Below are 26413 nucleotides of genomic sequence, written 5' to 3'. Positions count from 1 at the left end.
AGAGAAAATTGGTGAGCAAACAAGAATGAAGACTACAGGCTTGAATGCTGTGTAAAATTCAGGGAACAGAGATTCTGTCCCCCTTGGCTAGTGGAGATATTTTTCTAAGGAGGAGGATAATTATGCTGTTATTAGTAATGACATTAGGATCCATGTAAGCCAAAAAGTTAGATATATCATATTTAAATTAAGGAGAATGGTGTGAACAAAGGCTTAAAAGTGGGAAATATATAGTTTTTGTAGAGAGCTAGGGTGACTCAGTTGGTGGAATTCCTGTTGCAGTCGAAGAGGAAATATAATCAGACAGAACTCTATTTTTTTTCTTTTTTAAAATTTTTATTTGAGTTATACAAGTTTCATGTACTTCTTATGTACACATTTAGGAACATAGTGACACTTCCCCCCTGCCCTCTCGCTCGCCCACGCTCCAACCCTTCCTCCTCCTTCCTCTCACATTCCCACTGTTAATTTTTACAAAGTTCTATTTTCAGTTTACTTAAGAGCCTTGTCTTAGGACATCTGTTTTACGTTTGCATGCCATTTTATTTGTTGCTTTTAATTACTGGTCACAAAAATGACCATTTTGCTATTAGAAAATCCATTCTAAGATGGATGAAAATAAGCTGAGAGCTGAGAATTTTCCATTCTTGGTTCAATACTGTAGTGAGAATTGGACCTAGGAGGTGGCTCAGACCAAGCCAAGTCTCAGTTTTTTTATTTGCAATGATAATACTGTTATTTACCTTTCTGGATTCACAAGATTCTAAATGTGCAGATCAGGTAAAATGTTATAAATGTTCTTAGTGATGCAGAGCTGGGGGAACTAAAAAAACTGACGAAACCCCTTCTGTACCCACTGTTCCCTCACTTCATCTCTGACGAAACCCCTTCTGTACCCACTGTTCCCTCACTTCATCTCTGACGAAAAGGTATGTAACTGGGGGAAAGAGTTTACAAAGGACTTTGAACCCACTTGAAAATGAAGTTCTAAAGTGACCAGTAATTCAGACCAAAACCTTAATTACATTATGCCCAGACAGTTGAACTCTAGTATTGGAATTTGGAGTTACTTTTTAATTGTAACGATATAATCACAAACATCCTGCTTTGTTTGGGCCATACTAATTCAGTAAATCAATTTGACAAAACTTTGTCAATCTTGGCAGGCTTGGCAGTCTGCTTCTGGTGAATATTAAATCTTTTTTTTAATTTTTTAAAGATTATTTATTTATTTATTTGAGAGGTAGAGTTACAGACAGGGAGAGTCAAAGATCTTTCATCTGCTGGTTTCACTCCCCAGATGGGTGCAGTCTGAAGCCAGGAGTCAGGAGCTTCTTCCCGGTCTCCCACGGTGGGTGCTGGGGCCCAAGAACTTGGGCCATCCTCCACTGCTTTCCCAGGCCATTAACAGAGAGCTGGATTGAAAGATCGGAAGAGGAGCAGCCAGGACTAGAACTGGCACTGGCCCTCAAATAGTAATTACTAAAGACCCAAGGATACCCCCAAGTGAACTATATATAATCCTTTGCCTGTAATTATTTAGAGTAGAATGCTATTCTGAATACTCTTGGCCTTGGCCTTGGCCTATAAGGTTACTTATCAGCATTTCTTTTTTTTTTTTTTTAAGATTTATTTATTTATTTGAAAGTCAGAGTTACACAGAGAGAGGAGAGGCAGAGAGAGAGAGAGGTCCTCCATCCGATGGCTCACTCCTCAATTAGCCACAATGGCCAGAGCCGCGCCAATCCAGAGCCAGCAGCTTCTTCCAGGTCTCCCACATGAGTGCAGGGGCCCCAGGACTTGGGCCATCTTCTACTGCTTTTCCAGGCATGGCAGAGAGCTGGATGTGAAGTGGAGCAGCCGGGTCTCAAACCAGCGCCCATATGGGATGCCAGCACTGCAGGCCAGGGTGTTAACCCACTGCCCATAGCACCAGCCCCCTTATCAGCATTTCTTTCAGAATGTTTTTTTCCTCTTTCTTTCTTCCTCCCTGCCTCCCTCCCTTCTCTCCCTCTCCCTCCCTCCTTCCCTTCCTCTCTTCCTCTCCCTCTCTCTTTCTGTATCTTCTTTCAGCAAGGACAGTAGAGTGAGTCAGATCTTTTAGGTTTTGTTTATAGAATGGCTTTCAGACACTGGTCTGGATCAGCCAGGTGCATTTTGGCATAACATTATACTGGGTGTGTTTTTGATTGTGTCTGGGATGTTCTAGGAAGTCATTTCTAAATATACAAATATAGAATATACTGCTTCTGTGCTATTTTGCCAGTGGTCTACTTATAAGAAAAAAGCTGTAAGAAATGATACTATAAAATATAGTATTATGGATGCTGAAGATGTTGTTCATTAACATTTATTCTTTTGAGGACACAATGGATAATTTTTCTCTCTAATCTCAAAATCGTGAGTAATGAAGCTTCTGGACAGCTGGTTTGTTTTCATCTTAGGGATACCATGGCTCATGTAACTAATTTGGATTTCTTGGCATTGGCTACTAGGCGGTTTGTTTCTTTTTTGATCAGAGTTGCAGAACACTTCAGAAAACTTGGTGTATACAATCCCGAGTCCTATCTTTGTCTTTTTTGTTCTTTCTTTTTCCCTTTGTCGTGTTTTCCTTAAATGCTTTTTACTTTTATACTTTATCTTCTATTATATAATTTCACAGAAATCATCCTTAATACTTTCCAGAACAAGTTAGAATATGAGAAAATAATGTGAATTTGATCTGAAATATTATGTTTCTAATATGTTGATTTGGCATACTTTTCCATCTTTTATCATGATTTAATGATACTCTAGAGTACTAATCAAGTGATATCCAGAAGTGTGTAACAACTTAGCTTTTAGATAAGATAATTTTGAGAGGTAAAGCAGCAACTGATCATATGCATCCAGTAACCCTTGAAATGAATCCCCCATGGCGTGTACAGATTCTATTTGGCCCTTCCTTCTCAAGCCTTCCCAAGTTTTTGTGTATTTCTCCCAGGAAGCCTTTTCTAGGAGAATAGATTGACCCTGTATAATATTGCCTGAGCAGGATCAATTGTCTCCCACCCACCCTCTGTGATCCAACTCTTCATGGCCAGACCCTCTCTAATTCCCCAAGGGAAAACTCCAATTTTTATAATGTTTCTGCTAGTTGTTAAGAAGCAAGATGATGTAATTAATTTACACATGTGTCAACGTTTACTAATAACCTTGCTCTATCTTCAGATGTCAAAATCCAGGTTCTCACATTCATCTGTCCCAAGGAAGTAATCAGAAATGAGAATAACAAGTTATATTTTAAATATATGCTTTGCTGTATTATGACAGCAAAAAAAAGTAATTATTAATGGCTACATTTTAAATATGTGGATGTAGCAAGGTTTATTTCCTAATTGCAAGATATTTAGGGAATGGTTAAATTATGGTACATGAATATAATTCAGCCATTAAGATTCATGTTTTTGAAGTGTTTAATTTCATAGAGAGAGTCTTATATATATATATATAGGTGAAAAAAGTAGATCACAAAATTTAATAATACCATATTAGCGAAATTTATTAAAATATCTTTTTATTTAATGAATTTAGCATTTCTACTATGTCAAGTATAGTGATGAGCATGAGGATATAGCATCAAGCAAAATATACATAATTCCTGCCAGCTATAAACAAAATGAGATGTCATTATGAAATTAAATCTCCCTTTGGAGATTGGTGATTTCTAGTCAAATGTAATTTAGCTCATTTTCTAGTTTGTGGATTCTCCAGGACCTATGTTTCATTTCTCTTCTGCTTTTTGTCTGGGAAGTCATAGCTCTTTGGTTCAATTAGACTGAGCAGGGGAATATAAAAATAAAAGCAACAGACAATTCAAGCCTGGCATTTCTCCATCATATTTAGATATTTTCCCCTATGTGGTTAGTGTAATCCAAAAACCTCGGCTTGTCTTACGAATCCATCCTTGTGGTTTTGTCTGGGCTGCTTCTACAGGAGAAGTTATTAGTTTTCAAAGGATAAAAAGTATAGTTCTCTGTTTAGGCCAGCTCACTCTCATGTGTGAATGTATATTTGTTCCCTCACTGTTGAATAACACTCTTCTTGTTTGCACATACACACAAAGTGTGGGATGGATGGTGGACATGGTGATTAAAATGGCCCTTGGGACACCCACATTCCATATTGGAATGACTAGGTTCCAGTCCTGGCCCTGCTTCCTGTTCTAACTTCCTACTAATGTATACCCTGGGAGGCAGCAGGTGATGGTTCCAATATTTGGCTCCCTGCGAGTCAAGTGGGAAACCCAGATTGAGTTCTAGGCTCTGTTACAGCTTGGCCCCGCCCTGTCTGTTGCAGGCATTTGGGGCATGAATTGATAGATGGAAAATCTCCCTCAGTGTGTCTCTCTTTCAAGTAAAATTTAAAAAACTAATTCTGCAAGGCCCTTTTAATTTTACTTTAAAAGCAAATGCATACTTACATATTTATAGGATATTCTTATTCTTATGCAGCATTTTCAATTCATTTTTTTCTTGAAACAAATTTCCTTTAAGAATTTTTTGAAGATTCTTACCAGAAATGGACCTGAAAAACAGGTGTTTGGCCTAGCGATTAAGACACCTATGTCCCACATTGAAGTCCTGGGTTCAATTCCTGCCTCCAACTCCTAACTCTAGCTTCTTGCTAATGAAGACCTCAAGGAGCAGTGGTCTGGCTGATGTAACTGGGTCCCTTACACCCATGTGGAAGACCTGGATTGCATTCTTGGCTCCAAGTTTGGGCCCTGGCCCAGCCCTGGCTTTTGTAGGCATTTGGGAAGTGAACCAGCAGATCAGAGCTCTTTCTTGGTGTGTGTGTGTATGTGTGTGTGTATGTTTGTGTGTGTGTGTGTTTGCCTCTCAGATAAATACAATTTTTTTTTTACAAAAAATAAATGAACCTTTACTCAAAAATAATCTTTATTGAAGGTGTAAATGTTTTAGAGCTTAATCCTGGGGCCACCCTGTAATGCCAGCATCCCACATGAACCCTGGTTCAAGTCCCGGCTGTTCCACTTCCAATCCAACTGCCTGCTAATGTGCCTGGGAAAGCAGTGGAAGATCGCCCAAGTACTTGGGCCTCTGCCACCCTTGTGGGAGATCCAGATGGAGTTCTGAGCTCCTTGCTTTGGCCTGGCCCAGCCCCTGCTATTATGACCATTTGTGGAGTGAACCAGCGGATGTAAGAACTCTCTCTGTCTCTCTTTCTCTCTCATGTCTCTCTAATCCTGCCTTTCAAATAAGTAGTAAAATAAATCTTTAAAAAAAAACTTCACTCTGCAAAAATATGCATTCTTTAGAGTTGAGGTTAATGTCTTAATTGTGTCAAATCATTAAATTTTGGTTCTCTCAGTAGCTGTAATGTTATATCCTTAAACATATTCACTGCAGTGACGTGATTTATTAGTGATGCAACAGTATTATATGCCACAGAAAGAACTCTTTCCTTTGGAATCCTCAGAGGCATATCAAATTTGTCTCATGTGCTATTTGCAATGATTTTTCAATGTCATTTTTTGTGACATACATACCAAATAGGACAGTATGGGAATTTAAAATGTGAGAAGATATTTCTTTCTGTTTGAATTGCGTATGTTGGGCTCTTAAAGTTATTTTGTATATTTGACCTTACTTATTTAAAAATATTGGAATATCTGAACTTATGTGTTTACATTTAAAATGCCAATTTTTATATTTAATGCTAAAATTCTGTGCTGTGGTATGCCTAAGATAATACAACCAAAACCATATTGTTTATTCTTCTACTTTTTCATTTATACATGATATCCATTATGCATTGATCTTGTCTAGCAGTATCAACTTTCTTTAACTGATTGTTCTGCTGTCTGAAGAATCATTAAAATTTAATCAGTAAACTAAAAATAAGCAGCCAGTGCCACAGGACATTCTGGTAACTCATAAAAAAAAAGACCAAATGTAGGCTTGTGAGGTTAAAGGAAGGTTAGGATATGTATATTGGCTATTCAAGGATATATACAAATGACGATTTTTCCTCTCTTAAGAACTGTGATGTAATGGACCACACTTATAGGTGACAAATTTTTCCATTTTCAGAATATTTACTGTTTTGACTACAAGCACAGAACTGCCCTGAATAATATAGCACTATATAATAGGGGCAATGCCCATCCATGCTTCTTTTCCTCAGAATAAACTTTCTGAACAATAACTAAGACTAATGTGGTTCTCAAGCTATTTCCTGTGTGTGTGTTTTGCTTCCCACCTACCAAAAAGAAGCAAATATTGCCCACATGCATTGTCTTCATAATGCCCTCTCCCTTTTTCATCTATTCCCTACTTTAAAGTTCCTTCTACCTTAATGTTTTTCTTGTTTTTTCTGTTCAGAACATTTCTGGAATTAGATATGGCACCAGACCACATTCCTATTAGTTCTAAATTAGTTCTTTCTTTTTTTTTAATGGCTGTTCTCTTGCTCAAAGATATCTGCTCAAAGATATTTTTACAATACCACAGAGAACTCATTTGTTTAGAAAATTATGACCTTTTGCTGATCTCAAAGGTAACACCTGCTTAAATGGACAAAAGTCTTGAAGCAAGCACTTCACAAAGATGTTCAAAGGTCCAATTAACATACCAAATGGTGTTCAACTTTCTCATTCATCAGAAAAATGCACACTGCATACTACTTCTTCCCTAGCAGAATAGCAAGCAGAAAAGGGACAATACCAAAATTCTGATAGACTGCAAAGCAAACTCTTGTTTGCTGCTGGAAATATAAATTGGTGCAACTACATTGGGAATCTGTTTAGTTGTAGAGTAGACCTGAGTATATGTATACTTGGGTTTTAGTAATTTCACTTCTAGCCATATACCCAACAGAAACAGATATACAGGTTCATCAAAAGGCATGTACAAGAATGTGTGCAACACTATTTGTAATAAATCTAAACTTAAAACAACCAAAATATCCATCACTAGTAGAATGAATATGTAAATGAGGATATGCTCTGCCTCTCTGTAACTCTGCCTTTCAAATAAGTAAATAAATCTTAAAAAAAAAAATAAGGAAATCAGGTTTGCTGGCTATCCTTGTTGAGAGATAGTGATTGGAGAGGGCGGAAGGAGGGCTTCTGAGGTGCTAGTAATGTTTTGTTCAGTGTCTTGATCTGGGTTAATTAGAGTGCGCTCATTTTGTGAAAATTCAGTAAGGTATATACTTAAGATTTGTGCAGAGAGAGAAAGAGTCTGGGCACCTCATTTACTGGTTCACTCCCCAAATGCCTGCAACATCCTAGGAGGCCAAAGCAGGGAGCTTGGAAGACAATCTAGGTCTCGCACAAGGGTGGCAGGAACACAACTACCTGGGCCATCACTGCTGCCTCCCAGGATCTGCATTAGCAGGAAGCTGGAATTGGGAGCCAAAACTGGGGATCCAACTCAGTGTGTACTCTGATGTGGCACATGGGCATCCTAACCTGTGTCTTGATTGCTAGACAAATGCCCACCTCCGGAGCTGGCACTGTGGTGCAGTGGGCTAAGCCTCCACTTGTGGTGCCGGCATCCCATGTGGGTGTTGGTTCGTGTCCTGGCTGCTTCACTTCCAATGCAACTTTCTGCTAAGGCACCCGGAAAAACAGTGGAGGATGGCCCAAGTCTTTGAGCCCCTGCACCCACGTGGGAGACCTGGAAGAAGCTCCTGGCTCCTGGCTTCGGTCTGACCCAGCCCTGGCCATTGCAGTCATTTGGAGAGTGAACCACTGGATGGAAGACCTCCCTCTCCCTCTCCCTCTCCCCTACCCCCTGTAACTCTGCCTCTCAAATAAACAAATAAGTCTTTAAAAAAACTACCTACTGTCATCCTTTCTAATGCCTGAAAATTTTTATTTCCATACATAAAATACCTTTAAACTCCATACTCATATTTGTTTACAGATATCTTAATCTTATGTTTTGCTTACATTGTACTACTTTCACCCCATTTGAAGGAAGCAACTCCCCGCCTTGTCCTCAGGCAAAAATATGCTATTGTATCATTATTGACCTGGATTGCCTGGGTCAACATCTTAGCTCTGCCACTTTATAAACTGTATGACCATGGGCAAATTGCTTAACCACTCTGCACCAAATTCCTTATCTGTAAAATGGGAGTACTGATAGCATTATATTTAACTCAGAAGGGTCTAAAGATTAGAGGAATTAACATACATAATTGACCTGATAACAAAGCCCTGTGTTATTTTTTTTCTGGAAATACTTCAGGCTAAATTTATTTGAACAGTTATATACATGCATTTATGCCATATTTTATTTTTCATTAAGATTTAAACTACATACTTAATTTCCATTATGCTTTGCAACACCTTAGGCATGGTTTTAGATGGTGGAGTGAAATGTCTATCTAGGGAATCTCAAAGATTTGGATTCTGTCAAAATGTGAGTGATCTGCCTTAACCATAATCTTCAATACCACAGAAAAGGAAAACAAAGGTAGCAAGACAGATCATAGGTAGTTATGCTTGTAATTTCCAACACCAATCAATAGGCATCATTCTTCCAACTACACATATGTGGACTTTCATGCATATTTGGAAGACATGCTAAAACAAGTATCAGTTACAGTGTTTTACCAGTGCTTTCATATGAAACATCAATGTAACATATTAAGACCATGTTTCTACCCAAATACAATAGATCTCACAGTGTATGATAGTCTGGACCGTATGAAATTGAGTAGAAAGACAAATTCTAAGAAACAGTAGCAACAAGTCCCTTCACTTCATCTTCACTGCAAAGATCTACTGTTATTGGTCTCATGTGCTATTATGCTAAAAGGACTTCAGTGTCTCCTGATGACATTAAAGCTATGAGTTGACAGTCTCTGAATTCAAAATAGTCCACCAGAACTTGCCTGTTACTTTTTTTTTTAACTTTTATTTAATGAATATAAATTTCCAGTGTACAGCTTATGGATTACAATGGCTTCCCCCTCCCATAACTTCCCTCCCACCCGCAACCCTCCCCTCTCCCGCTCCCTCTCCCCTTCCATTTGCATCAAGATTCATTTTCAATTCTCTTTATATACAGAAGATCAATTTAGTATAAAGATTTCAACAGTCTGCACCCACATAGAAACACAAAGTGAAACATACTGTTTGAGTACTAGTTATAGCATTAAATCAAAATGTACAGCACATTAAGGACAGAGATCTCACATGAGGAGCAAGTGCACAGTGGCTCCTGTTGTTGACCCAACAAGTTGACACTCTAGTTTATGGCGCCAGTAACCACCCTAGGCGGTCATCATGAGTTGCCAAGGCTATGGAAGCCTTCAAAGTTTGCCGACTCTGATCATATTTAGACAAGGTCATAAAAGACAGAGTGAGGATAGTAACCAATGATCCTAAGAGTGGCATTTACCAGGTTTGAACAATTATACAGCATTAAGTGGGGAAGAGGACCATCAGTACACACAGGTTGGGAGTAGAGCCATTGGTGGTAGAGTAGAGGTTATGATTACAAAGGAATGAGGCCCAAGTGTGCTAGACAGGGTCTAGAACAAAGGACAGAGTCATTATTAGAGGAGCTAAGAAAGGTGCTGTCTAAGCTACAATTAAGTTTTCTGATTGAGAGGCAAATAGAACCTGATAGAAGGGGCTTGATAATAATCTGGTGGGCTTTAGGCCTTGTAAGTTAAGAGGCCCAGACCTATCTATCTCTAAACAGGGGTATATCCTAAGGGAGGTGTGAACCTCCTAGGGGAAGGCACTCTGTTGACTTCCATTACTTGGCTGGCCTGGGAGGAGAGCTGGCCAGGTAAAGGCAGGTGGCATCTCTAACAAGAAATTTACAGTTCTGCCTGCAATGTTGCTGACCCTACTTGACCATCCCCTCAGCTGCAGTGGTCACTTTGGAAGTTGGGCTGAGTGAAGGGCTTTTCAGCTTAGAGCCAATAAGATCTGTGGCTCTGACCTGGGCATCCTTCGACTCCAGGGCAGGTCCATTTCCAGTGATCCAACTCTTGGCAGAGCTGCCAGGGCTCTTCACAAGCTGACTTCTGCTGAAGCCCAGGCTTACCACATTGAAAGCCACTGCAGTGGACTGGCCTGTTGGGTCTCCTTGAGGGCAGATCACTGTACAGATCAGCCATTAATAGGCCTGCCACCCATTGCTTCTGATGCCGAGCTTTCTTTTCCTCCTGGTTTGTGTTAAAGCAGATCAGAGGATGCAAGTCAAGGGAGTGCCCAAGTCCCATCTCTAATCTTTGGTGGCCTGAACTACAAGTCTATAGTCACAGGCATGTTCTGTAGTAGTTTTTCTAAGGTAGACAATGCCCATGAGGAAAATTATATTCTCACTTGAAAACTTTCTTTCCCTTTGGTCTGAAAGGGAGGTTTTTTCTACTTACTGTATACTTCGCTGATGGTGAAGTGAATCTAGCTATGAGATTATTATTTAAGTTCTTATTTTGGCTATGCTATTACAGAAAAATGTTAGCCATCTCTTTTATAAGGTCTAAAGATTAAATTGTGCATCCAACAGATTCCTTCATAATAGAATTAGTTTTCTACCTTGAAGAGAATAGAGAAATGAAAGAAGAAGTTGGGCTTAGAATAGAGAAATGAGGGAGCAAGTCCTAGATCGCTTGTTGACAATAGCAATATCACATGAATACTTAGCAAACAGTTTCAACCATTAGATAACAACTTAAGAAGACATTTACCAGAAGGTCCAATGCCTTCTATAAATTTTAAGAATCATGTATTTGAAAACACCTCTTAAATATCTAACATGGTGTAGTTTGTTTAACCAGTAAACTTAAGCACAACCATCTAAAATGTTTTTAGTTTCTTTCTACCAACAAGTTTAAAACATATGATACACAGATTCAGGTCACACAAATTAAAATGTATCTTTGATTGATTTTAGCAGCTTAAATTTATGGACAATCTTATCTATAAGCCATTTAAAATAAAACTCTTAATAAAATTTCCCCATGTGGACATACAATATGTACACACATATAACATAGCATAGTAGACCAATATAGCAATTTTAATATTAGCTTTTAAAATCTCTAACTCTTTTTGTAGATTGCCAATTGATTTGAATTGCTTTTTGCTTTTAGTAACCTCAGTTAACCATACTTTCTCTCAGTTGGTACTGTTAATACATTATTGGCTTCATCTGTTTACAGAGCCATCCCAAAGTACTGAATACAATAGAAGTGGCTGGAAAAAGTCCATAGGAACGTATAGGAGGACAGCTAAACACAGAACCAACAACGCTTTAGTTTTATGAGCAGCAAATCATATATAACTGTGGATGACAAAAGACTTTAAGTCGCCATGTTTAAAATTATAAACTCATCAACCAACAAGAGGCACTTGCTTACTTCACAGTATTTTTGAAAGCACCTGTAGGATTTTACAAGTATTTAACCCTTTAGGCCTCTGGGGCTTTCTCATTAAGATAACTATCATGTCTAGTAACACAAGATCATTAGACTTTTTAATTCTCAAACATTTGTATTAATAGCATTTTCCATTATAGAAACTTAAAGTCTGGTACCACATCACATCTTGACAGTCCTTCTAATATAATCCAAATAGCCTGATTAGTTGGTGTCTCTATAAGATGAGAGACATAGGTCCTTCAATATTTTCAGTTGGGCCCTAACTGGAAAAACCAAAGTCCAGGATTTACTGGAAATTTTAGAGACCAGATTGTTTGAAACTTTCATTTTTTGAATGCCTGTCAAGAATGCCAAGAAGGCTCAAAATCCAAAATATCTGGTTGAAATAAGATTCCTTAAAATCATGACATAACATAGACCAAATTTGATCACTGTTACAAGGTGATTATTCAAATCTTTGAAAATAAGCACATATTTAAATAACCCATAGCTCTTAATAAAAATTCAGCTGTTTTTGAACAATTAGAATTTAAGAGACATCAAGAGAACATAATAGATTACTTTAACACATTGCTTTAACAGAGCATCAGAGTTTAATTCTATGTCAAAGAGAAATTGAGCTTCCTGTGATCTTTTGCTGTGAGGTTTCCTTCCTTTACCTTCTTTCATATTGGTGACCATGTTTCTGTGTTTCTGTGTGTAAGACATCTTTAAGCATCTTTTGCAGGGCAGGATGAGTGGCAACAAATTCTTTCAGTTTCTGTTTGCTATGAAAAGTCTTAATTTCACCTTCATTCACAAATGAGAGCTTTGCAGGATATAATATTCTGGGCTGGCAGTTTTTCTCTCTTAGTACCTGGGCTATGTCTCACCATTCTCTTCTAGCTTGTAGGATTTCTGATGAGAAGTCTGCTGTGAGTCTAATTGGAGATCCTCTAAGAGTAATCTGACGTTTCTCTCTTGCACATTTTATGATCTTTTCTTTATGTTTCACTGTGGTGAGTTTGATTACAACGTGTCGTGGTGAGGATCTCTTTTGGTCATGTTTATTAGGGGTTCTATAAGCTTCCTGTACTAAGATGCCTCTGTCCTTCTCCAAACCTGGGAAATTTTCTGCTAGTATCTCACTGAAAATGCCTTCTAATCCTTTCTCCCTCTCCATGCCTTCAGGAACTCCTAGAACCCGAATGTTGGGTTTTTTAATTGTATCCTGTAGATTCCCAACAATATTTTTTAGATTTCTAATTTCTTCTTCTTTTCTTTGGTTTGCCTGTTTCCTTTCCTGTTCTCTGTCTTCTGAGTCTGATATTCTCTCTTCTGCTTTGCCCATTCTGTTTTTAAGGCTCTCTAATGTGTTTGTCATTTGATCTATTGAATTCTTCATTTCATTATGATTTCTCGTCACTATCACCATTTCTTGTTCTACTAGTTGTTTCATTTCATTTTGATTTCTCCTTAATATTTCATTTTCACGAGAGAGATTTTCTATCTTGTCCATTAAGGATTTCTGTAGTTCAAGAATTTGTTTTTGAGAACTTCTTAATGTTCTTATCAATTTTTTGAGATCTGCTTCTTGCATTTCTTCTATCTCATCATCTTCATAATCTTGAATTGGGGTGTCTTTTTCATTTGGGGGTGTCATAGTGTCTTCCTTGTTCTTGTTACCTCGGTTTTTGCATTTGTTGTTTGGCATGTTGGAGATATTTGGTTTCCTCACTGTGGTGTTTTTTCTTGTTACACTATGGTTCTATATTAAGTGGACTGTCTGCTTTCAGTGGAGCCTTAGAGGCTTGAGATGAGTGTGGACTGAGAGCTGTGTTTGGTTCCTCAGGGTTGAGGGTGTGTCAAAGATGACACTCCCAGGTTAGGCATGGCAAATCTCTCTTTCTTTTTTTTTGATTCAAAAGGGAAGTAATTCCGCACAGCTGAACGTAATTGGAGGTAGTTAGCAGGCAAATGATATACCCACAGGAGCCAGAGATTGGAAGCTCTTTCCCAAGGACCACACAGGGAATCTGTGCTGCCCTCAGTGTGGGCTCCAATTCTCCTGCAGTCTCCCACTGGGTTGCCAAGTTAGATGCTAATCTCCTGTTATTTCACCCCTCCCCCCAGAGTCAGGTTTTTCTGCTAGGCTCAGGGCTGGTGCAGACCTGAGGTCGCCCTGCTTATGACGTATGTCCAAAATGGCGCCTGCTCTTTGTCTTGCTCGCCTTTGAGGGGTGAGCGGAGAGAGAGAAACTCGTGTCCGTATCGGTCACTTTTTTTTTTCTCTCTCTCTCTCTTCTAGTTAGCCTGGTGAACTTTTCCCCACGGAGTTTCAAGCCTCGTTCCTTCTAGTCTCCTCTTTCCGCTTGCCCGTTGGTGTCTCGGGCTATTGAGGTTGGGCTCACCTCGCGTTCCAGCGCTGGTGTGTTGATTCTGCCGCTGGTGTCCCGAACTTGGGCTCCCACGCTCTCCACGCAGGTCCACTGTGAATCACTAGTTCCAGAAGAGTTTCCTCTGCTGTTTCTTCCCCTACTCTTCCTTGACCCTGCAGTATCTCCACTTTTATTAACCTGTCTCACCACTGGACTAATAGTGTGCTCCCTTCCTATTCCGCCATCTTCGACCTTCAGGTTCTGAATCGCCTGTTACTTTTTACTCCTATTTCTATATCATCTCCCTTTGAGCATCTTGCTGTAGGTGAGGAAAGGTATGTATTTAATGCTAGGCTGATTTAGTATTGAGGAGTTGGGCCTTAAAATACGTAAAATAGGATACTTAAAAATTTTCAAGTCCCTTGGGGCCAGCGTTGTGGTGTAGCAGGTAAAGCCACTGCCTGCAGTGCTGGCATCCCATATGGGCACCGGTTCATTTCATGGCTGCTCCAACTCCATGATCATGGCCTGGGAAAAGCAATGGAAAATGGCCCAAATACTTAGACCCCTGGCACCCATGTGGGAGACCCAGATAAAGCTCTGGTTCCTGGCTTTCGTCTGGCCCAACCCTGCCTGTTGTGGCCATCTGGGGAGTGAACCAATGGATGAAAGACCTTTCTCTTTTTTCTCCCCTTGTCTCTGTAATTCTTTCAAATAAATAAATAAATAAATCTTTAGAAAATTGGATAGACTTTGTAAACCAAGAACGTCAAAATGCCAAATTGCATTTCTACATTGAAAGTTGTTAGTGATCACTTTGATAATGGTGATTATAAATGTAAAATATCTAGTCCTTGAACACATACTAAGCTTATATCCTGTGGAACAATCCAAAGAATTGAGATCTTTCCTGTCTTCCACAAGCATACTATGAATTTGAAGAAATATGGTGAGGGATTATAGTAGTGAGAATGAAAAAAGTGGGATCAGGTATTAGAGCCAAGGAAGTGAGTAGATCTTACTGATTAAGGTTAGTTAGATTCAACCATGGACACTGCCCCTATTTTAAGCCTGTTGTGTGTGTTGGGGGGTGTTACTGCTTTTTCTAAACTGAAAATAACTTGTCTTAGTTTGGGCTACTATAACAAAATACTTCAGATTTGGTAATTTTTGAACCAAAAATTATATGATCAGTTCTCTGAAGGCTGGAAAGCCCATGATAAAAGCACTAGCAGATTCAGTATCTGGTAAGGTCTCACTCTGTAGTTCAGAGATAGTTCTGCTTTCTTGCTGTATCCTTACATGAAAGAAGGGTCTGGGGAGCTCCTTGAAGTGCCCCCTTTAAAATTTTATTTAAGGTATACAAATTTTAAATTTCATGTATTTCATATGTACAGATTCAGGAACATAGTGATACTTTTCACCCTACTCTCCCTCCCACTCATGCTCCCACTGTTCCTCCTCCCTCTCCTATTCCCATTCTTATTTTTTTACAAAGATCTATTTTCAGTTAACTCGTAAGATAAACCCTACACTAAGAGTTCAACAAATAGCATGAAGAAAAGAAAAAAATACTGATCCTCAACAGTTGAGACAAAAGCTGATAAAAATCATTGCATCTCAAAGTGTCAATTTCAGTCCTATGGATTACCTTTTAGGTAATCTTATTAGTTACTACAGATCAGAGAAAACTTATGATATTTGCCTTTTGGGGATTGGCTTATTTCACTAAGTTTAATGGTTTCCTGTTGCATCCATTTTGTTGCAAATGACAGGATTTCATTTTTTTTACTGTTGTGTAGTATTCCATAGCGTATATATACCATAATTTCTTTATTGAGTTTTCAGTTGATGGACATCTGGGTTGATTCCATATCTTAGCTATTGTGAGTTGAGCTGCAGTAAACATGGAGGTACAGATTACTCTTTAATATGTGAGTTCGTTTGGGTAAATTCCCAAGAGTGGGATGGCTGGGTCATATGATAGGTCTATATTCATATTTCTGAGGTATCTCCACACTGTCTTTCACAGTTTCAAGCCTCTTTTATAAGAATACTTCACAGGATAAACAATGCAAGTATCAATTACTAGTTGAATGAATAAATAAATAGGGATATATGCCTAATATAAGAGCCAGTAGTGAGAATTAATATGCTACAACAACATGCAACAAGATGATCATATCAACTATTTCTTTAAATCATTTCATGTTTGATAGAACATCTCTCATTTCCCCAAGTGCCTTAGAAGACAGAAAAAATTTTTTTCCTTTTTCTGACCTAAGCTTGATTTAATTTGAAGCACTGAACACAGAATGGCTTAGCTACTTGTGGGGGAGATGGTAGGTGAGGGGAAAAAGTAGAGAGGAAAGGTAGAGAAGGAAAAAAGTGAATTATTGGGAGAAGCAAAACTTTAGTGATATGTTGATATACTATTTAACATCTTAAAGTGTCATTGCACAACACTTAGATAATGCAGGTATCATTGTAATTATGGAATGTAGAGAAGCAAAAGTTAGATGTGGTAGAAAACATATTTGGCTTACATCTTTGATATTTCAAGTGATAACAACATATCCATGTATGGATTTCTGTGAGGCATTTGGAATTGTGGAATTTGGTAGAAAAGTCAAGGCTGCATATATAAATTTGTGTCTTATTGGAATGGAAGTGGTAATTGAAACATCACTGTGGATGAAATAAACTATTAGAGAACACAGTTGAGTTCATCAAATGATTTATGGGGCATCTGGGTTGTTTGATGTAGTTTGCAATGACTTCTTTTTATCCACTGACGTGTTGTAAGATTTAGCATGATTTATTGAGATGGTTATAGCATTATCTTTAATACTTTATTTTGTACCAGAAATATAAGTACCACTGTCATATAAAATTAATGTGTCACTTGAAAGTTATTAGAAAAATTTGTAACTGTTATTGGTGGTATTGGATCTTTGTATTTCAGTAATACTTGTGCTAGTCTTTCTTATAATTATTTTGACTTTTTGATTCATAAAAATTTATAAAAAATTCAGTTAACCATTTGGTTGTATGCATCAGGGATTGGCAGTTAATGGCCTGCTGCCTATTTTTCTATGGCTGTAAACCAAGAATAGTTTTTACATTTTTAAATGGTTTAAAACATTTGAAAGAATAAATCATGACACATGAAGATTATGTAAAATTCAAATTTTAGTGTGCATAAATAAAGGATGATTATAACAGCCACACATAAATTCTTTTCTGTGCTTATTTTAGTACTATAGCTGCAGAATTGGGTATTTGCAACAGAAATCATATGGTCCTCAAAGCCTAAAATTTTTTGCTTTCTGGGCTTTTGTAGAAAGCCTCTGAACCCAGGAAAAGTCTGCTGAAAAACTGCTATGTTATTAGTAAAGCTAGTAAAAGATAATTTTTAAGAGAAAAATCAAAACAAAACAGAGGCACTTGCCTTAAACCAATAATCATTATTTGAATAATTCCTATCCTTTCCTTTTCTACTTCATTTCATTTTCTTCTTGGTATGCACCACTATCTACCCACTAATCGTGAAAACACTATACATTTTGCTTGTTTAAATAAACAGGTACAGGTTTGTTATGTCTTTCCCTGGAGATTGTAACTTTCATTAGGGCAGAGATTTTTGTCTGATTTGTTTCTTCTAAATCCTTTGGCACTTAGACATAGAGTAGACACACAGTATATACTTGAGTAGTGTGTATCTGTTGAATTTAAAAGGTGACTGTGATAAATTTGCTTCATCTTACTATACATAGACTTGCAAATGACTGTGCACTGAAACAAAGTGTCCTTTCTTTGCATAACTTACCTAGCCTTGTTCTACAGATTCTAGGAGGTAAATATCCTCCAAATTTAGCAATGTTTGACAGCATTTTGTATTGCTGCCTGGTGGGGAACAGCGTGTGTAAATATTTATGTGTTACATGTTAATTTTTAAAAGTGTTTTCTAATGTATTTACATTTATAATCTATTAATTTTATAAATAATTATATCGATGAATAATATTTATATATATCACATGTATTCATATATCAAGCTTTTATATCAGTTATTGTTTTTATATATTTGAGATCATGAACCTGATGAACTGAATGGCCCATAAGAAGTATTTAAAAGTCAAAGTAACTAGAGAATTAAGCAAGCTTCTAGGCAGTAGGTTGTTTTACGAACATAGGGGTATTGCTCAGTGGTTTTCCTCTACATTCAGCCAGTAAAGCCTTATATGACTTGACTGTTTGTTCTAGCCTTCTCTCTTCCTTGAACTTTTAAGAATTCCTCTAAAACCTTAAGTTTCTTTATTTGCGTTAAAAATAGACACTCAGCTCTATTAGGGCAGAATCACATCTGTCTGATTCGCTGTTAGCTCCACGGTATTTTTGCAAAATTACTAAAATGTAATAAGCCATCAGTAAATATTAGTTGAATGACTACACACACACACACACACAAATGAATGATAGAGCACTGGACTTGGTATAAGAAACCCCAGGTTACTTAGTATATACTAAATTGATCTTCTGTATATAAAGCTAATTGAAAATGAATCTTGATGTGAATGGGATGGGAGAGGGAGTGGGAGATGGGATGATTGCCAGTGGGAGGGAGGTTATGGGGGAAAAAAGTTGATATAATCCAAAAGTTGTACTTTGGAAGTTTATATTTATTAAATAAAAGTTAAAAAAATAAACTGACAAAAATAAAATGTTTAAAAAAAAGAAACCCAAGGTTAAAAAATCCTGGATGTGAATCTTCATCTGTATACCAGTTATACTGGTGTGTTTGAAAAGTTGTAGAGTTTTAATGTTAGCATTTTTATGTCAATACATTGATAAGTTTAAAAAAATCATAGAATGCTCCTTCATACTAACTGTGAATATGAGTAAGTTGATTTCTCTGAAATTTAGTTTTATCATCTATCAGTCACTATTATCATACCTACTTCATAGGGCTAGTGCATGTACTGGTAAGATAACATGAGTGAAACAGCCTTATTATAACAGATATATGATGAATTCAGATTTAATTTTTGATATTTGAAGGATGTAGAAGTGGGAAAGGTACAGAAGGTAAAGGTCTCAGATGCTTAGTATAATAAACTTTTCACTTACAGAAGAGCCCTTAGGCAGCTGAAGACATCTGTAGCTTTAAGGGACACCGCAGTGTGGGAATGGGCTCTAGGGAGCACCTCATCTCCTCTAGCGTAAGCCACAGGGCCATGAGACCCTCTCCTCCTTAAATCAGACCTTGGGGCCTGAGGAAGAGCAGGACACTAGGACTGGTATTGCCTCAAGTAGGGTGGCCAGAGGTTAATGTAATGGCACATTCAAGCACTATATAGGATGGTGAAGTGATTCGCCTCTCTAACCAGGCTCAAGAGAGCCATGTGGCTGAAAAGTCAAGTCAGCATCGGAGTGCTTCTCTACGAACTAAAATGTAGCCTGCAATATTTCAAAACTATTAAGGAGCTAGATGTAATTGACTCTCAGAGGATTACCAGAAGAAGTATAACTACCAGAAATAGGAGTTTCCAGGTTATCATTGTCAAAAGAAAGGCTGAGAAAAGAGAGACAAGCACACTTAACAGACCTCAAAAATGGTAAAGGAAACTTTTAAAGAACTTGGTTTGGGTTATGCATGCCAAACTTAAACACCAAAGCTTAAACTAAAGCATTGAAGAAGGATTGGAGTATGGGCAGGAGGGAAGGTAGGGTGGGAAGTATCTTTATGTTCCTAAACCTGTATATATGAAATACATGAAACTTGTGTAACTTAAACAAAATTTTAAAAAATCAAATTTTAATTTAAAAATTCAGCTCACAAAGTATCTATTATACTATCCTCTGTCTCAAGCATTGAGTAGTTCTGCTTACTGTATTGAACCTGATTTATCAACTAGAAAATAAACCACAAGAACTAAATTGAACCAAGACATTTGGGAATGGAATGAACAACCGAAGTCTTTCTTATCATTCTCACGGGTCCTGCTTACTATTATCAAGGACTATTTTAACTGATCTCTTTTAATCCTACCTCAAAGCCTATGAGATTAGGACTGTCATTAATGGTTGAAGAAGCCAAGGCTTAAAGAAGTTTTAAATAATTTGCCCAAGGTCACAGAGCTAGTAATTGGCAGGCCAGACCTCAAAACCAGGAATGTGTGGTGGCAAAGCCCATGCTCTGACTTATTGTTAGAACTCATCAGGATGTGTACAACCTGTTATTACTTAAGTAGTCATGCTTCACAGAAAGACAAATACTGCCTGTTCTCTCTCAGATGGAGAAGCTAAATTAAATTGATCTCACGGAAGTAGAGAGTAGAATAGTGGTTACCAGAGTCTAGGAATGGGAGGGAAGAGAAGGAGATAGAGGTTAGTGATTAGGTACCAAATATCTAGTTAGGAGGAATGAGTTATACTGTTCTATAGTACAGTGGATTAACTATGGTTAACAATAACTTATTATATATATCAAAATAGTTACAAGAAAGGATTTTGAATATTCATAACATAAATGGTAAATATTTTAGATGATAAATACGCATGCGCTAATTACCCTGATTTGATAATTACACATTGCAAGCATGTATTAAAATAGTACACTATACTTTAGAAATATGTATAATGATTGTGTCAATTAAAAAGAATTTTAAAAGCTATGCTTAACTCTAATCACCATCTGTGTATCTATTAAGTATATCAAAACACTCTATTGTATACCTTAAAGAGGTACAATTAAAACAAACTATAGTAAAAATTCAGAGACTGAAAAATAAACAGAAAAAAATGTAGTTCTCAAAAAAAAAAAAAGATATACTTTCCAAAAAGTAGACAAAGTATGATGTGGGCTGTATTGTTATTGTACCAAAATTCAGGAAGTTTTAGTTCACTAAATAAGTAATATGTGAAGAAGCCTACACTTTGCCCAGTATGTTATTCCATAGTAATTATTCAATCAGCATTCAAACCACTGAGTGTTGCACAATGGTATTTTGTTTGGTATTTGCTGAACTGAAATGATAGCAGCTCCCAGGATATTGATATAAGGTTGGTCTGGATCTCTATCTAAACTATAGGGTCCACTTTTGTAACACTTGACCTGCAGTTTGGGATACATGTGTCTGTTTATATTTTAGTTCTTGGGCAGTTTTAGTGACACTTGGCTCTTAATAATGTTAGCATGCTCTACCTAAGTACTGTACTGAACAATACATAAGAAATGTACACAGAGAAGATATCCTGAGAACTGTAGACTGCAGAATCTCACCTGATATTCTGAAAGAGAATATCATCTGTAACGTTCTGTCACTGGATTATAGGCTCCATCAAAGCAGAGAATCTGTCTCTCTTGTTTGCAGTTGTTGCTATAAAGTAGGATTTCCCAACCTTGAGAGTATTGACATTTTGGACTAGAAAATTCTCTGTTGTGGGAAACTGCTCTGTACATTGTAGGATATTTAGCTCTATCTTGGGCTTCAACACACTAGATTCTAGTAGCACCCTCCCCAGTCAGGATAAACAAAAATATCTGTAGACAATGCCAAATGCCCCATGTGAGGGAAATTGTCCACAGTTGAGAACTGCTGCCCCAAAGAACAAACAGAACAGTCCCTGGCAAATAAAAGACACTCACTAATTATTTTTGGATTGACTGAGATAAGAATGAACAGTGTTCCACAAAGTGCACTGCTTATGATATACTTTGCATATCTAGGTGCAACCTGGGAAAATTCCAGAATCTTAGTAGTTAGCATGTTATATGCATTAGAAAAATATGTAACACATTGAACCCATGATTTTGCATTTTATAGAACAAAGGTAAAGTGTATACTGAAGTAACAAGTGATTTAATTGAAAGAACCATTAAGTAAATGTAAGCAATAAATGTATTTAGCAAAAAAATTGATTAAAGAGCTATGCAAACATGGAACACTGATTTATATTAAGGGAAACTGGCCGGCGCCGCGGCTCACTAGGCTAATCCTCCACCTGCGGCGCTGGCACCCTGGGTTCTAGTCCCAGTTGGGGTGCCGGATTCTGTCCCGGTTGCTCCTCTTCCAGGCCAGCTCTCTGCTGTGGCCCAGGAGGGCAGTGGAGGATGGCCCAGGTTCTTGGGCCCTGCACCCTCATGGGAGACCAGGAGGAAGCACCTGGCTCCTGGCTTCAGATTGGCGCAGTGTGCTGGCTGCAGCATGCTGGCCGTAGGGGCCACTTGGGGGGTGAACCAACGGAAAAAGGAAGATCTTTCTCTCTGTCTCTCTGTCTCACTGTCTAACTCTGCCTGTCAAAAAAATTATATTAAGGGAAACTTAAGCAAGCACGGTGCTTAAACATGTTTGGCATAGGAGCTTCTCCTAAGTCTGGTTCTTGTGGGCCACTAGAACCCTCACTGGGAATGAACTCATGCCCTTCATGGACTGGACACAGATCAAGACAAGTTACTTACCCTTTGAGAATTAGACAGGCTAATAGATACTATATGATATACATATCTCTGTGAGGTAGCACCTTAAGCTACCTATTACGTGTATATTATATGAGACTTCGAAGGAAAAAATATATTATTTCCTGCTCAGGTAATGAGGAAAGGCTTCAGTGTTGATATTGTAAGGTAAACAGAGTTTTTGTAGGAGCCAAAATTGCAGAAGAAATGAGTGGAGGCATAGAATTGGAACAATTCAAAGAATATTTGGGGGATGAGTATGGAGGTCAGTTTGGCTGGAGTGTAATCTCTTTCTGAAGCTTCACTTATTTATTTGAAAGACAGAGCTACAGAGAGACGGGGGGTGGGGAATGGATGTTCACTCCCTAAATGGCTGCAATGGCCAGGGCCATGATGGGCCAAAGCCAGAAGCTTCTTCCAGGTCTCCCATGTGTGTGCAGGGGCCCAAGCACTCGGGACCATCCACTGCTGCTTTCCCCGGAAGACTAGCAGGGAGCTGGATTGAAGTGGAGCAGCCAGGGCACGAACCAGTGCCAGTATGGGATGCTGGTGTTGAAGGTAATGGCCCAACCTGCTATGCCACAATGCCAGTCTCTGAAGTATAGTCTTAAGAAAGGTGGAATCTGGTTGTAGAGGATGCTTAATGCCAGGCTGGATAAATCCATGGAGCAGTGATTATTTTATTCAACTTTCCTAATGTCTAGCTAAAAGCTGCTTTGTTGTTCTTAAGTGTGTTGTGATTACTTTAGATGTAATGTTTAGTTTGGGATAGGGACCTGGCTGAGAATCAAGATTGAGGAACATTCCTGCTTAGAGATGTTTAAAATCTCTTTCTCTCTCTCTCCCTCATACACATACAATCACTCACTCACTCACTCACTCACTCACCAGCTGTTGGAAAGAAGAGACTAGAGAAAGCAGCAGGCAATCAAAGTGAAAAGAGGAGCCTAAACCAAGACAACAGAAGACAAAACAGGGAGGTAACCTGGGAGTGGGGGAGTTTGAAGTTTGGAGTGATATGGGAAGCAGGCCTTGAACTTCACATCTCTGTAAGGAAAATTCTTCTTTAAAACAAGATTCTCATCCTGGAGGTTTAAGGCCAGGAGCGGTGGCTGACAGGTGGTATTGATTTTTGCCTCCTTGGTTTCATCTTCCTGTGGAAAATAGCTGCCTCCGAGAGTGGCTCTTTTCTCCACCATGCTGACCTCTGGAGACGCAATTCCTCTTTCCAAATGCTGGCTCCTGCTTCACAGACAGCCCTTTCCTTTGTGGTTCCCCCAACACAACTAAAATGGACTTGATTCTCTTCAGAAGGACATTATTAAATATTAAAGAATAAACAGAAATAAAATACAAGACGTCCTGCCAGATTTAGCTAGCATCTCTGATATCACTGTCCCTGATCAAGTTACTCCCATCCCTCAAATATCCTCTGCCTTCTGCTGGCCAGAGGTGCTGTCTTGACATCCAAATTTAGCCATATCATTTTCTGCTTAATTCTTTTGTCACTTCTCATTTGTACATTGATTATAATTTACTATCTTAATTCTCTTAGGAATTTTTCTGGAGTCAGAAAAATTTTTATAATTCTATTTACATAATGATCATTTTATTTATCTTATGTGAGGTTACAGTTAAACTTGAGGTGATGCTTGAGAAAAGTGAAGGAACTTCTTGTGAGTGTATGTAAGAGTTCAGTCTTTCCTAAAGCCTTCCCAGAATTGCTTCCTCTGAAAGGTCAGGGGTCACTGGATTTCAAGCCCTAATTCCTATGGTGCTAGGTTTCTCGTAAGGTATATCCAGGCTGCCTCACAGAGAAAGTCCACTGCGTGGAACAGGCAGACCTCTACCCCAATTCAAACCCAGAGTTCTGCCCTAACCCATTTTATATATTAATGTTCTGTGTAAGATGTTTTTGAGAGCACTTTCAGAAAAGGTAGGATGATGAGAAATCATGATTTCTCAAGTTCATTTCAGGGGCCAACATTTTAGTGCAACAAGTTAAGCCAATGCGTGCAATGCCTTCACCCCATGTCAGTGTGACAGTTTGAGTCCCAGGATTTCACTTCTGATCCAGCTCCCTGCTAAGTCATCTGGGAAGGCAGCAGATGATTATAACCCATTGCTTGGGCCCTTGCCACCCATGTGAGAGACCAGGATGGAGTTCTTGGCTCCTGGTTTTGGCCTGACCCAGCCTTCTTTGTTGCAGCCATTTTTGGGGAATGAACAAGTACATGGAAGTTTGCTCTCTTGTTATCACTCTTGCTGTCTGTCTCTGCCTGTTGTCTGAGGCTGTGCCTTGCAAGTTAATAATATATATTTAAAAAAATAAAGTTCAGGGGCCAGTGCTGTGGTGTAGCAGGTGAAGCTGCTGCCCGAGGAGCCGGCATTCCATATGGGTGCCTGTTTGAGCCCCAGCTGCTCTACTTCTGATCCAGCTCTCTACTACTGTGCCTGGGAACACAATGGAAGATAGCCCAAGTTCTTGGGCCCCATATGCATGTAAGAGACCCAGAAGAAGCTCCTGGCTCCTGGCTTCAGAATGGTCTAGCTCCCACCATTTCAGCCATTTGGGAAGTGAAGCAGTAGATGGAAGACCGATTCTCTCTCTCTCTCTCTCTCTCTCTCTCTCTGGCTGTTTCTCCCTCTCTTTCTCCCTGTAACTCTGCTTTTCAAATAAATAAATAAATCTTTAAAAATAAATAAGTAAAGTTATTTTCAGTTCCAAAATTCTCTGAGAATCTAGCCTCTTTGACTTCTTTCTTAATTCACTTTATGTTAATTTGGGTCCATATAGTTAGTAGCTTATTAGAAAACAATAGAATTCCAAAGCTGTAAGAGGCTTTAGAAGTTATTTCCTCTAGTTTCCCAAATGACCTTCAAAGAATAGGGTCCCAGAGAAACACATACTTACAAAACAAACTATGCAGACAAGCATGTTGAGACTGTGCTTTTGTCACATTGCTCATAGGCATTTTAAAGGTTCCAAAAAGTCTTGTAATTAAAAAAAAATGTTTAACCTTAAATCAACTTTTCCTACATTTCATTTGATAAGATATTTTTGACAAACACACCTTTTGGCATTCTGTGGATAGTGATTTGGGAAATACTCATATAGTTTAGCCCCTCCTTTAGTAAAGAATTTGAGGTAGAAAATGATTTGTCTGGTGTCACACAGATCTCAGTGTTTGATGCTTACTCCTCAGCGGTCTCTGTTTAACTTCATGTAGGTTATAAATTGCTTTATGGATTGATAGATTATATCTTGTAGCTTTACCTCGCAGGTGCTTAACTCAAGACTGGGAACATGACACTGAGTCATACATGTTTGATATCTCTATAACTGAACTTTATAAGGAAATGAAGTGTTATAGTATGAATTGATTTTTGTGTACAGTTGGCCCTCTGTATCTGCTGATTTCACATCCACAGATTCAACCAACCACAGACTGGAAATACTAGAAAACAAAAGATTATGTCTGTAGTGGACAAAGACAGGCTTTCTCTTTTTGTCATTATTCCCTAAATAGTATAACAATTATTTACATAGCATTTACACTGTATTAGGTATTGTAAGTAATCTAGAGATGATTTTTAAAAACTTATTTATTTGAAATTCAGGATTACAGAGAGAGAGAGAGGCAGATTTACCAAGAGAGAGAAATAGGGAGAGAGAGAGAGAGAGAGAGAGAGAGAGAGAGAGAGAGAGGCAGAGAGGCCTTTCATCCTTTGGTTCACTCCTAAAGTGGCCAGAATGGCCAGGGAGCCTGGAGCCAGGAGCTTCAGCTGATTCTCCCACATGAGTGGCAGGGGCCCAAGCACTTGGGCCATCTCCTCTGCTTTTCCCAGGCTTTTCGCACGGAACTTGCTCAAAAGAAGAGCTGTTAGACAGGATCCTGCACCACCAGCCACTAGAGATGATTTTAAGTACTCAGGAGGATGTGCATAGGTTACATGCAAATACTATACCATTCATTCATTCATTCATTCATTTATTTGAAAGGCTGAGAGAGAGATCTTACATATGTTGGTTCACTTCCCAAATGGCTGAAATGGCCAGGGCTAGGCCAGACCCAAGCCAGGAGCCAGGAGCTTCATCTGACTCTGCCACATGGGTGACAGGCCCAAGCACTTGTGTCACTTTCCACTGTTTGCCCAGGTACGTTAGCAGGGAGCTGGA

General features: G+C 38.5%; 1 protein-coding gene across 3 annotated transcripts in view; it reads left to right on the top strand.

Moving 5' to 3' along the window:
* PRRG1 (proline rich and Gla domain 1) overlaps positions 1–26413 on the top strand; it is a 113157-nt gene that overhangs the window by 29639 nt on the left and 57105 nt on the right. The window lies entirely within an intron of this gene.

The sequence above is a fragment of the Lepus europaeus genome, chromosome X (assembly GCF_033115175.1).
Source record: "Lepus europaeus isolate LE1 chromosome X, mLepTim1.pri, whole genome shotgun sequence".
Classification (NCBI taxonomy): Eukaryota; Metazoa; Chordata; class Mammalia; order Lagomorpha; family Leporidae; genus Lepus; species Lepus europaeus.
The sequence above is the reverse complement of the archived record's forward strand: the minus strand, read 5'-3'. Positions and strand labels throughout refer to the sequence as shown.